Source organism: Rhinoderma darwinii, chromosome 8 (genome assembly GCF_050947455.1).
Source record: "Rhinoderma darwinii isolate aRhiDar2 chromosome 8, aRhiDar2.hap1, whole genome shotgun sequence".
Classification (NCBI taxonomy): domain Eukaryota; kingdom Metazoa; phylum Chordata; class Amphibia; order Anura; family Rhinodermatidae; genus Rhinoderma; species Rhinoderma darwinii.
This window is the reverse complement of record NC_134694.1, coordinates 51,986,914-52,001,015: the sequence shown is the minus strand read 5'-3', so window position 1 is coordinate 52,001,015 and position 14,102 is coordinate 51,986,914. Positions and strand designations below refer to the sequence as shown.

The following is a 14,102-nucleotide window of genomic DNA, read 5'->3' as shown; positions in this document are numbered from 1 at the left end:
TTTGTAATGGCAGGAAGGAGGTGAAGGGAAAGTGAGCCCTAATCTACCCACCGCCCTGTCCCTGCCTACTTGCAACGACCCGCCCTAGGCGACGGGGTACAACTGGGCGGCGGTCCCTACGCTGTCTAAGTGCACGGGAGAACAAACAGGGAACACGCAAGGGAAGGGGCAGTAGCCCACGGAACGCCGCGAGCGAAACGGAGCGGTGAACGAATAGTCAGGACCAGGATGAAGTGGAGTATACCAACGTGAGCACGGAGAAGGAAGCAAGCCAGGGGCAAAGCGAAGCAGGTAAAGCGGAACTGCAGCAAGGCAGAAGCACGGCAGAAGCAGGCTGGAGCAAGCAGCAGTGGGGCCAGGAATCCAGAAGAATTACAAGCACTGAGGAAGAGAACACGGCAGGTAATAAAGGACAGGGGGCGGAGCTAACTCCGACTGACCAGGCCGCGATAGGCTCTCCCACTCCTGAGCCTGCCACCCTGGTTGGTGGGAGACGGTGTCAGTCTAACAGGTCTGGCCTCAGGTGTGGATTGATTAATCCCAGGAGTATACCTAGACGTAGTACCTGGCAGATCCCTAACAGTACTCCCCCTTTTATGAGGGGCCACCGGACCCTTACTAAGAGGACCCGGTTTAGTAGGGAAGAGAAGGTGGAACCTCCTGATCAATACCCCAGCGTGAACATCACGGGCAGGTACCCAAGTCTTCTCCTCCGGCCCGTATCCTCTCCAATGGACCAGGTACTGGAGGGAGCCCTGGACCATCCTACTGTCCATAATCTTGGCCACCTCGAATTCCACCCCCTCAGGGGTGAGAACGGGAACAGGAGGTTTCCTCGAGGGGGACCAGGACGGGGAGCAGCGTTTGAGGAGGGAGGCATTGAAGACGTCATGTATGTGAAAGGATGGGTGCAGCTCCAGACGGAAGGATACAGGGTTAAGGACTTCAATGATCTTATAAGGCCCAATAAATCGGGGAGCAAACTTCCTGGACGGGACCTTTAGGCGCAAGTTCCTGGACGACAACCAGACCAAATCCCCGACGACAAACCGGGGGTTAGCAGAACGTCTACTATCAGCCTGAATCTTTTGTGCGCTCTGGGACGCCTCTAGGTTCTTCTGAACCTGGGCCCAGACTGTGCACAGTTCCCGATGAACATCCTCTACCTCAGGATTATTGGAACAACCAGGGGAAACGGAGGAGAACCTTGGGTTAAACCCGAAATTACAGAAAAACGGGGAGACCCCTGACGAGTTACTGACCCGGTTATTCAGGGAAAATTCAGCAAGGGGAAGGAATGAGACCCAATCGAATTGACAGTCAGAGATGAAACACCTTAAATATTGTTCCAGGGATTGGTTAGTCCTTTCCGTTTGGCCATTAGGAAACAAATTGTACCCCTCTGTCAGAAACGATATTGACTGGGGCCCCATGGAGACGCAGGATGTGTTTCACAAACAAATAAGCTAACGTCTTGGCGTTAGTTAGCTTATTAAGGGGCACAAAGTGGCACATCTTGCTGAAGCGGTCTACTACCACCCACACCACCGACTTGCCCTGAGATGGGGGCAAATCGGTGATAAAATCCATGGAGATATGGGTCCAAGGTCTCTGGGGAATGGGCAAGGAACGTAGTAGGCCCGCAGGTCGGGACCTAGGGGTTTTGGACCTAGCGCAAACCTCACAAGCGGCGACGTAAGCCCTAACGTCTTTAGGCAACCCAGGCCACCAATAGTTTCTGGTAATGAGGCGTTTGGTGCCCAAGATGCCAGGATGACCAGATAGAGCATGGTTTTCCCTGAGTACCCTTAGCCGGTATTGCAGGGGAACAAACAGTTTGTCCCCAGGGACGTTCCCGGGAGCTGAACCCTGATCAGCCGCAATATCAGAAGCTAAATCAGAATCCGTGGCAGAAACGATTATACCAGGGGGTAAAATACAAGCAGGATCCTTCTCGGAAGGAGGATTGGCCATGAAACTACGTGACAGAGCATCAGCCTTAATATTCTTGGACCCAGCCCTATAGGTAACCAAGAAATTAAATCTGGTAAAGAATAGTGCCCACCGAGCTTGTCTAGGATTAAGCCTCCGGGCCGATTCTAGGAAAACCAGATTCTTGTGATCCGTAAGGACTGTTACCTGGTGTCTGGCCCCCTCCAGGAAGTGCCGCCACTCTTCAAAAGCCCATTTAATGGCTAGAAGTTCGCGGTTTCCAATATCATAGTTACTCTCCGTGGGCGAAAACTTCCTAGAGAAGTAAGCACAGGGGCGGAGATGGGTGAGGGAGCTGGTACCCTGGGACAAGACGGCCCCCACTCCCACCTCGGATGCGTCAACCTCCACAATAAATGGCTCCTCTTGGTTGGGCTGAATCAGCACGGGGGGCCGAGATAAAGCACTTCTTGAGGGTCTCAGAGGCCTGGACGGCCTCAGGGGGCCAATGGAGGACATCAGCATCCTTGCGAGTAAGGTCCGTAAGAGGCTTAGCGACGACCGAGAAGTTGGCAATAAATCTCCTGTAATAGTTGGCGAACCCTAAAAAACACTGTAACGCCTTAAGGGAGGCAGGTTGGACCCATTCCGCCACAGCCTGAACCTTGGCAGAGTCCATGCGGAATTCATGAGGAGTGAGGATTTGCCCTAAAAATGGTATCTCCTGTACCCCAAAGACACATTTTTCTGTCTTAGCAAACAGATTATTCTCCCGAAGGACCTGGAGCACCTTCCTGACATGCTCCACGTGGGAGGACCAGTCCTTGGAAAACACCAGTATGTCATCAAGGTACACAACAAGAAAATTACCCAGGTAATCTCTCAGGATTTCATTAATAAAATTCTGGAAGACAGCAGGGGCATTACACAACCCAAAGGGCATGACCAGGTATTCGAAATGACCCTCGGGTGTGTTGAACGCCGTTTTCCACTCATCCCCCTCTTTGATGCGGATAAGGTTATATGCCCCCCGTAGATCGAACTTAGAAAACCATTGGGCTCCCTGAACCTGATTAAAAAGATCCGGAATCAAAGGAAGTGGGTACTGGTTCCTTACGGTGACCTTATTCAGGTTACGATAATCAATGCACGGCCTAAGACCACCATCCTTCTTCCCCACGAAGACGAAGCCAGCACCTACAGGAGAAGTCGAGGGGCGAATGAAACCCTTGGCCAGGCATTCTTGGATATACACCCTCATAGCTTCATGTTCAGGACATGAAAGATTAAATATCCTACCCTTAGGAAGCTTGGCACCAGGCACCAAATCGATGGCGCAATCGTAATCTCTATGGGGGGGCAACACCTCGGAGGCCTCCTTAGAAAACACATCGGCGAAGTCCTGAACAAACTCAGGAAGCGTGTTTACCTCCTCCCGGGGAGAAATAGAGTTAACAGAAAGACATGACATAAGACATTCATTACCCCATTTGGTAAGCTCCCCAGTATTCCAATCAAACGTGGGATTATGCAACTGCAACCAGGGAAGACCTAATACTAGATCAGACGATAATCCCTGCATCGCCAGTACAGAGCACTGCTCCAAATGCATGGAGCCAACCAGGAGTTCAAAAACAGGAGTATGCTGAGTAAAATAACCATTAGCAAGGGGAGTTGAGTCGATACCTACTACAGGGATAGGATAAGGTAAATCAATAAAAGGCATCTTTAGAGACATAGCAAATTCCACAGACATGAAATTAGCAGATGAGCCAGAATCCACGAAAGCACTGCCCGTGGCAGACCGGCCAGCAAACGAGACCTGAAAGGGAAGCAAAATTTTATTGCGTTTCACATTAACGGGAAATACCTGTGCGCCCAAGTGACCTCCCCGATGATCACTTAGGCGCGGAAGTTTTCCGGCTTTTTATTCTTGCGCCTGGGACAGGTGTTCAGTAGATGCTTGTCGTCCCCACAGTAGAAGCAGAGACCATTCATTCTGCGAAACTCCCTACGTTGTCGAGGGGACATGGAGGCCCCGAGTTGCATAGGTACCTCCGAGTCCTCCGTGGAGGGGCGAGGGGACGGGACCTCGGGGGGGATCGCAGAAAAGTCAGAGGGGAGCACATTGAAACGTTCAAGCTGACGTTCCCTGAGACGTCGGTCAAGTCGTATTGCTAGGGCCATAACCTGGTCAAGGGAGTCAGAAGAGGGGTAGCTAACCAGCAGATCCTTCAGGGCATCAGATAATCCTAACCTAAACTGGCACCTTAGGGCCGGATCGTTCCACCGAGAAGCTACGCACCACTTTCTAAAATCAGAACAGTTTTCCTCAACCGGTCTCCTACCCTGACGTAAGGTCACCAGCTGACTCTCGGCTAAAGCAGTCCTGTCAGTCTCGTCGTAAATGAGTCCGAGGGCAGAGAAAAAACGATCAACAGAGGAAAGTTCAGGGGCGTCAGGAGCCAAGGAGAAGGCCCACTCTTGGGGCCCTTCCTGGAGTCGGGATATGATGATACCCACCCGCTGGTTCTCGGAACCTGAGGAGTGGGGTTTTAGGCGGAAATACAGTCGGCAACTCTCCCGGAAGGAGAGAAACGTCTTACGGTCCCCTGAGAACCGGTCAGGTAACTTGAGGTCGGGTTCTAGAGGTGAGGTGAGGGGTACTACTAAGGCAGTGTCACCCTGGTTGACCCTCTGGGCCAGGGCCTGGACCTGTAGGGAGAGGCCCTGCATCTGCTGGGTCAGGGTCTCAAGGGGGTCCATGATAGCGTCAGCGTAGGAGAATGGTAGACTAGGTATGGGCTTGTAATTATGTAATGGCAGGAAGGAGGTGAAGGGAAAGTGAGCCCTAATCTACCCACCGCCCTGTCCCTGCCTACTTGCAACGACCCGCCCTAGGCGACGGGGTACAACTGGGCGGCGGTCCCTACGCTGTCTAAGTGCACGGGAGAACAAACAGGGAACACGCAAGGGAAGGGGCAGTAGCCTACGGAACGCTGCGAGGAAACGGAGCGGTGAACGAATAGTCAGGACCAGGATGAAGTGGAGTATACCAACGTGAGCACGGAGAAGGAAGCAAGGCAGGGGCAAAGCGAAGCAGGTAAAGCGGAACTGCAGCAAGGCAGAAGCACGGCAGAAGCAGGCTGGAGCAAGCAGCAGTGGGGCCAGTAATCCAGAAGAATTACAAGCACTGAGGAAGAGAACACGGCAGGTAATAAAGGACAGGGGGCGGAGCTAACTCCGACTGACCGGGCCGCGATAGGCTCTCCCACTCCTGAGCCTGCCACCCTGGTTGGTGGGAGACGGTGTCAGTCTAACAGGTCTGGCCTCAGGTGTGGATTGATTAATCCCAGGAGTATACCTAGACGTAGTACCTGGCAGATCCCTAACATCTTTCCCATTAGCAACACATCATGTAATCTTCATCCTCTTCTTCTATTGTACCCCGGCGCATTAAGAAGCTCTTGACCCTACTGGGCTTCAGCAGCAACCCTGGCATCCTTCTGTCTCCTTGATGACCAGGGTATTCTTCTGACAAAATCAAAGTGGTTTTATTAGAACCAATACCTTGGGTGTGTTAGGTATAAATGACAGGAACGAGTGTCTATGGTGATTTTTATTATCTTTGTATACTTAGGGCTTTATCACATCTCTGTTGGAGGCTTCATTAGTGGCCCCTGTCGCATATCCCGCAGAGATTACCGGAAACAATGGCACAGCATCCTGCGCTATTGTTTCCGGTAGAACCACAGACACCCTGATGGAAAACTGCCAGTTTTCACGGCCGATTTGCTTGCATGGCTTGTCCCTTCATATTGTGTCTGATTTAAGGTTCAGTTCACCTTAAAATTCTGGACAGCCCTCTGTAAACTCCTGGAAGTGAAATTGCACTTTTCCTCAGCCTACCATCCCCAGCCCAATGGTCAAGTCGAGAGGATTAACCAAATCATGGAGAATTATCTTCGTCACTTCATCTCCATGCAGCATGATGACAGGGTACAGCTTCTTCCATGGACCAAGTTCTCACATGAAAACCAGACAAGTGAGTCCACTACTTCCACACCTTTCTACATAGTTTACGGAAAACATCCACAAATCCCTCTTCCTGTCCCGGCTACATCTCAGGTACCCGCCGCTGACTCTGCATTTTGGGACCCGGTCCTCTATTCTGCTGCCAGGCAACCACATGAAGCGAAAAGCAGATACATGAAGAAGAGAGCCGCCTCAGTTTCTTCCTGGTACCAAAGTCTGGCTGTCATCAAGGAATATTCACCTGAAGGTGACCCCGTACAAATCTCCTCAAATTTCCTCCGAACTTTTGAGATCCTTCAACAGATAAACCCTGTCTCCTATAAGCTTCGGCTGCCTCCTACTCCCAGAATCCCCAACTCGCTTCATGTGTCTCTTTTGAAACCTATGGTTCTGAACTGCTACAGTAAAACTCCTAGTCCTACAGTTGCTCTTCTGATGTGTTCGAAGTGAAGGAGATCCTGGACTACAAGAGAGTAGGAGGAAGGATTTTTTATTTGGTGGACTGGAGAGGTTTTCATCCTTAGAAGAGGTCCTGGGAGCCAGAACAGAATCTTAATGCCCCTACCCTCATTAGGAAATTCCTCTCACGCTCTGAATCCAAGGACTCTGCCCTTTCACTCCTTGCCTGAGCGTTGTGTATTCCTATGTTAGTCTTAGCAAATGGTCCCTTAGTGTTATGCTGTGCCCAGTGTTCCCGTGCCCTGCTACCTGTATCCTGTGCTGTATTTGTTCCTGAGCCTTATCGAGTGTTGGAGTCGTGTTGTGCCACCTGTCGCGCCTGCTGTCATACAGCACATCTGATATCATCCGCCACGTGTGGCATCTACCCTCAAGTTTAATCTAAACCTAAACCTCTGCTACTGTCTCGACTATTGCAGGTACTCTTGTACTAGGACTTTGTATAGACTGTTGTTTGGTCAGCTGCTATTAAGCTACGGCGGTGCGGCCTAGTGGGTCCACATACCCACGGATTGTGACACTGCAGATAGGAAAATAGTGATAAATGCAGGATACAAGTCATATAATGGCAAGGAATAGTGTTATTCCTCATGCACACACACAACAGCTCATAGACTGTTGTTTGGTCAGCTGCTATTAAGCTACGGCGGTGCGGCCTAGCGGGTCCACATACCCACGGATTGTGACACTGCAGATAGGAAAATAGTGATAAATGCAGGATACAAGTCATATAATGGCAAGGAATAGTGTTATTCCTCATGCACCCATACATAACAGCTTATTCTGAAAAGTCACCGGAAAAGACAGGTACAATTTAATCATTGTATAATGTAAATTATGCAAATTATTTATATAATCTGTGAGCTAAATTAATCAGCAGTAGAAACAATCTATCTGATGATTTGTTGCAATGTATGAGTGTAGGTAAAATGTCAATATCAGTCTTAGGGTATGTGCACACACACTAATTACGTCCGTAATTGACGGACGTATTTCGGCCGCAAGTACCGGACAGAACACACTGCAGGGAGCTGGGCTCCTAGCATCATAGTTATGTACGATGCTAGGAGTCCCTGCCTCGCTGCAGGACAACTGTCCCGTACTGTAATCATGTTTTCAGTACGGGACAGTTGTCCTGCAGCGAGGCAGGGACTCCTAGCATCGTACATAAGTATGATGCTAGGAGCCCGGCTCCCTGCAGTGTGTTCGGTCCGTTACTTGCGGCCGAAATACGTCCATCAATTACGGACGTAATTAGTGTGTGTGCACATACCCTAAGTCCCAACCATTTAGCGCAGAGGCTTGCTTTTTTTTTTTTTTTATCAAAACCTACATGCGAACCAAAAAAAGAAGAAGGATATATCTTCCAATGTATATACCCAGAATATCAGGGGAGTATGGACCAAAACTCCTCAAATCATCAATTCACAGTCCAAAGAAAGAGGCAGCACTCCATATCAGTAGAAAAATTAAAAACATTTATTCACCCAGTGTACAAGAGACGTTTCACCTCCCCGTTGAAGGCATTATCGAGCTTGATAATGACTTCAATGGGAAGGTGAAACGTCGCTTGAAAAAAAATGTCATTTTTCCGATGGTATATGATGGCTATTTATTTGACTAGCATGGGTAAATATTGCCACTTATTGCCATTTGTTACTACTGTATATTACAGTATGTATAGTCTCTCCATTAGTATGCTATGAGTCTCCATATCTGGTCTGACTCATTTTGAGTCTGTATACCTGGGTTGTCGTGTAGGCATACCCACTATTAATTGATTGATCGGGAGAGTCATGTTATACTACTTTTAGCGACTTTAATACAGCACTGCATTGACATATATTTAGTCTGGTACTTAATCTAGCAGTTTTGGGCTTCCCATGCTTTTCATCTATGCCTAAGTAGTATTTTTCACGTGATCACTATTTCTCTGTTTCCAGATATGTTATAACTGGTATTATTTGCACACATGTAATCTCATTTTTTTACATATGTACTGGCGTAGATGGAGGGATGCATACTTTCTGTGTCCTTGGATATTTGTTCCATATTGTCCACATTGTTCTTCTCACCTTTTTAACCCCATCCCGCCAATGGGCTTTACTGTACGTCCTTTTTAGCAGTGCATTCCCGCAAATGGGCATACAGTAATGCCCTAAGGATGAAGAATATACAGCCGGCGTCCCACTGCTACGGCGGCGATCACAGTTTTCTCCGATCGCCGCCGTTTAACCACTTAAATGCCGCTGTCAATAGCAACAGCGACATTTACCCCATTGGCCCCCCGCGAAAAGTCACAGGGTTGCCGATGGTTGCTATGTCAACCAGAAAGCCTAGCAATGGCTTCCTGGTCGACCAGATACGGAAGCCTATTAGAATGACTGCTGTAAAATGACAGTTACAATACACTGCACAACATAAGTAGTTCAGTGTATTGTACAGTCCCCTAGTAAGTGTAAAAAAAAAAGTAAACATTTTTTTTTCGAAAAATAAATAAATAAAAGTTTTATGTAATACAACTGTTTCAATGATCAAGTCCTTTATAATAGAAAAAAACCCTGAAAAAAAGAAAAAAAAATAAAATAAATACATAATAGATATCGCTGTGTTTTTCTATCGGCTTGAACTATAAAAATATCGTATTATTTATCCCAAACGGTGAACACCGTAAAAAGTTGAAATAAAAAACAATGGCAGAAATGGCAAAAAAAAAATGAACAAAAAATGATCAAAAAGTCGCAAGTACGCCAAAATGAGAACAATAAAAACTACAGTTTGTCATGCAAAAAATAAGCTCTCACTTGGCTCCGTCGACTAAAAAATAAAAAAGTTATGGCTCTCAGGATATGGTTACACTAAAACATTATTTTATTTAGAAAAAAGTGTTTTGATTGCGTAAAAGTAGTAAAACATTAAAAAACTCTATAAATTTGGTATTGCCGTAATCGTATCGAACCGCAGAATAAAGTAAACATTGTTTATACTGCACAGAGAACGCCATTAAAAATGTATAAAAAAAACAGTGAGAAAATCTCTTTTTTGGTCTCCTCACCTGGGAATAAAAACGGATTAAAAAATCCCATATACCCCAAAATTATACTAATAAAAACTATAGCTCGTCCCATGAAAATCAAGTACAACGGAAAAATAAAAAGTTATGACTACTGTAAAGCAATAATGCAAATCGACGGCCCAGACTAATTTATATGTACAGCAGTCACCTAAAACCCCACGTTATCATTTGCTAGCCCCCACTGGTAGACCCTGTAAATGCAGCGGAAACTATGATATTCTGGAGTCTTGTGCTACATATGCGGCTAGTGAAGATTAGGCAATGCTGGAGTGCATATATTTTGTACAATACCACGGACACCCTTTAGAAGTGCGACTCCTGCCCCCAAAAAACTGGCCTGTGCATAAAGGATTGGTTCGAAGCGTACGTCACTATCCATGGATAATTCATTTTATTATTCATTTACCCCATTATTACATGATCCTATTATGACCTGATGTACTCCGCCCAGCTTTCATATATCCTGATGTACTCCGACCAGCTTACATATACCGTGATGTACTCTGCCCAGCTTACATATACACTGATATACTCCACACAGTTTACATATACGCTGATGTACTCCATACAGCTTACATATACTCTGATGTACTCCAGACAGTTTACATATAACCTGATGTACTCCACACAGTTTACATATACCCTGATGTACTCCGCCCAGCTTACACATACCCTGATGTACTCCGCCCAGTTTACATATACCGTGATGTACTCCGCCCAGCTTACATACATCCTGATGAACTCCTCACAGCTTACATTTACCCTGATATACTCCATACATCTTACATATACCCTGATGTACTTCACACAGCTTACATATAACCTGATGTAGTCCACACAGCTTACATATACCCTGACGTACTCCTCACAGTTTACATATACCCTGATGTACTTCTCACAGCTTACATATACCCGGATATACTCCACACAGCTTACATATACCCTGATGTACTCTGCCCAGCTTACATGTACCCTGATGTACTCTGCCCAGCTTACATATACTCTAATGTAACTCCACACAGCTTACATATACCCTGATATACTCCATACATCTTACATATACCCTGATGTACTCCACACAGCTTACATATACCCTGATATACTCCATACATCTTACTTATACCTTGATGTACTCCACACAGCTTACATATATCCTGATGTACTCTGCCCAGCTTACAAATACCCTGATGTACTCTGCTCAGCTTACATATACTCTGATGTAACTCCACACAGCTTACATATACCCTGATATACTCCATACATCTTACATATACCCTGATGTACTCCACACAGCTTACATATAACCTGATGTAGTCCACACAGCTTACATATACCCTGACGTACTCCTCACAGTTTACATATACCCTGATGTACTCCACCCAGCTTACATAAACCCTGATGTACTCCCCCCAGTTTACATATACCCTGATGTACTCTGCCCAGTTTACATACACCCTGATGTACTCGTCACAGCTTACATATAACCTGATGTACTCCTCACAGCTTACATATACCGATGTACTCCTCACAGCTTACATATACCCGATGTACTCCTCACAGCTTACATATACCTTGATGTACTCCTCACAGCTTACATATACCCTGATGTACTCCTCACAGCTTACATATAACCTGATGTACTCCTCAGATTATATATACGCTATTGTACTCCTCGCAGTTTACAAATGCCCTGATGTACTCCTCACAGTTTACATATACTATGATATACTCCTCACAGATTACATATATCCTGATGTACTCCGCCCAGCTTTCATATACCCTGATGTACTCCACTCAACTTACATATACCCTGATGTACTCCACACAGTTTACATATACCCTGATGTACTCCCCACAGCTTACATATACCCTGATGTACTCCTCACAGCTTACATATACCCTGATGTACTCCGCCCAGTTTACAAATACCCTGATGTACTCCACCCAGCTTACATATACCCTGATGTACTGTGCCCAGCTTACATATACCCTGATGTACTCCACACATCTTAAACATACCCTGATGTACTCCACACAGCTTACATATACCCTGATGTAATCCTCACAGCTTACATATACCCTGATGTACTCCTCACAGTTTACATATACCCTGATGTACTCCTCACAGCTTACATATACCATCGTACTCCGCCCAGCTTACATATGCCCTAATGTACTCCTCAAAGATTACATATACCCTGATGTACTCCTCAAATCTTGCATATACCCTGATGTACTTCTCACAGTTTACATATACCCTGATGTACTTTGCCGAGTTTAGATATGCCCTGATGTACTCCTCACAGTTTACATATACCCTGATATACTCCTCACAGATTACATATATCTTGATGTACTACTCACAGATTACATATACCCTGATGTACTCCACACAGTTTACATATAGCTTGATGTCACATAGGGTTTGTGGACCCACTGGGCCGAACCGCCTTGGCGGTATAGCAGCTGGCCAACAGGGTGCAGGTCACAGTCTATAGTTCGTACAGGGTACCTGTGGCAGCTCGGACAGTAGCAAGGCAGGCACGGCTGGGACTAGGCAGCAGGTAGACGTCAGTCGTGGAGTAGCAGGACAGGCGTAGATACAGCACAGCACGACTACAGCTCAGCAGGCACTTGACCAGGGTAGCATGGGATACAGGAACAGGAAACACTGAGAACTGGAAAACACTAGGAGACCATTTGCTTAGACAAACTAGGATACGACAAACAACGCCCAGGAATGGCAGAAAGCGACTGGGCCCTTCTTATAGTCCAGGGCACTCATGGGCTGATTACTCCTTAAGGTCCGGTGAGCGCGCTGCCCCTTTAAGAGCGGGAACTAGTGTGTGCGCGCACCCTACGGGACCCGGCCGAGGTGAGTGGAAGTGAGCGCTGGCGCCTCCTGAGGAGGAGACTGGGGCCAGCGCTCGCCGACCCATGGCTGCAGTCATCAGGAGGTGATGACAGTATCCCCCCTCTTACACCCCCTCTTCTTGGGCCAGAGCGAGAGAGAAACTTCTTCAGAAAGGTAGGAGCATTGAGGTTCTCCTCTGGCTCCCAGGACCTCTCTTCAGGACCAAACCCCCTCCAATCCACCAAATAAAAAGTCTTTCCTCTCACTTTCTTGGTGTCCAAGATCTCCTTGACCTTGAAGGTGTATGAAGGGCCGCTGGAGGCAACCGCAGGGCTAGGAGTCTTGGTAAAGTGGTTCAGAACCACCGGTTTCAGGAGAGACATGGAAGGAGTTGGGGATCTTGAGGGTAGGAGGCAGCCGAAGCTTGTAGGTAACAGGGTTGATCTGGTGCAGGATCTCGAAGGGTCCGAGGAACCTGGGAGCAAACTTGTATGATGGCACCCTCAGTCAAATATTCCTGGAGGACAACCAGACCTTCGTGCCAAGAAGAAACTGAGGAGGTTCGAGTCAGCAAGATGGAGGTTCGAGTCTGATGCCAGAAAGTCCCTGAAAGAAGTGTCAGAAGCTTGTACCTCGGATGTATCAGGCACCGGGAGAGGAATTCATGGGTGCTGGCCATAGACAATAAAGAATGGTGTATTCCTTGTGGACTCGCTGGTGTGATTATTGTATGAGAATTCAGCCCACGGGAGCAACTGCACCCAGTCATCATGCTGCTTGGAGATGAAGTAGCGTAAGTAGTTCTCCAAGATCTGAGTGATCCTCTCGACCTGACCATTGGACTTAGGATGGTAGGCAGAGGAAAAGTCCAACTTTACACCTAGGAGTCCGCAGAGGGCTCTCCAGAACTTCGAGGTGAAATGAACTCCCCGATCAGACACAATATGCTGCGGAAAGCCGTGCAGGTGAAAGATGTGTTGGATGAAAAGCTTGGCCAGTTGAGGAGCAGACCGAAGAATGGTCAGAGGAACGAAGTGGGCCATCTTCCAAAATCGATCCACCACCACTTAGACAGCACTGCATCCAGCAGAGAGAGGTCAGTCAGTGATAAAGTCCATAGCTATATGCTGCCAGGGAGCATCGGGCACAGGCAATGGCTGGAGGAGGCCAGCAGGTCTGGAGTGAGCGACCTTGTTAGCTGCACACACTGAGCAGGAAGAAACAAAGTCCCTAATGTCCTTGGGCGGCATGGGCCACCAGAAATGATGGGTCCCCGCATGACCTGCCAGTCTAGAGGAGTGTCCCCAGCGGAGGATTCTCCCTCTGTCAGCCAGGCCCAAAAAAATCCACCCTGGAGGAATGTCCCCAACTTGCATGGAATTGACAGAGACAATGCAAGACGGATCAATAATGCTCTGTGGAATTTTCATGGTGTCTTCTGTCTCGAAAGACCTGGACAAGGCATCGGCCCTCACATTCTTGTCGGCCGGGCGATAATGGAGCTCAAACTGGAACCTGGTAAAGAACAGCGACCACCTGGCCTGGCGAGGGTTCAACCGTTGGGCCGTCTGAAGATAGGTGAGGTTCTTGTGGTCCGTAAAAGTCAGGATGGGATGAGCTGCGCCCTCTAGTAGATGTCTCCACTCCTCCAGGGCCAATTTGATGGCCAGTAACTCCCAATCCCCAATCGAGTAGTTGCGTTCTGCGGAAGAGAAGAGCTTAGAGAAATATCCAGATACCATTGAC

General features: G+C 47.5%; 1 protein-coding gene across 1 annotated transcript in view; it reads right to left on the bottom strand.

Annotated features, from left to right (window-relative positions):
* The window catches only part of AR (androgen receptor), an 808,954-nt gene that overhangs the window by 101,806 nt on the left and 693,046 nt on the right, over positions 1–14,102 (bottom strand). The gene's annotated exons all lie outside the window — the stretch shown is intronic.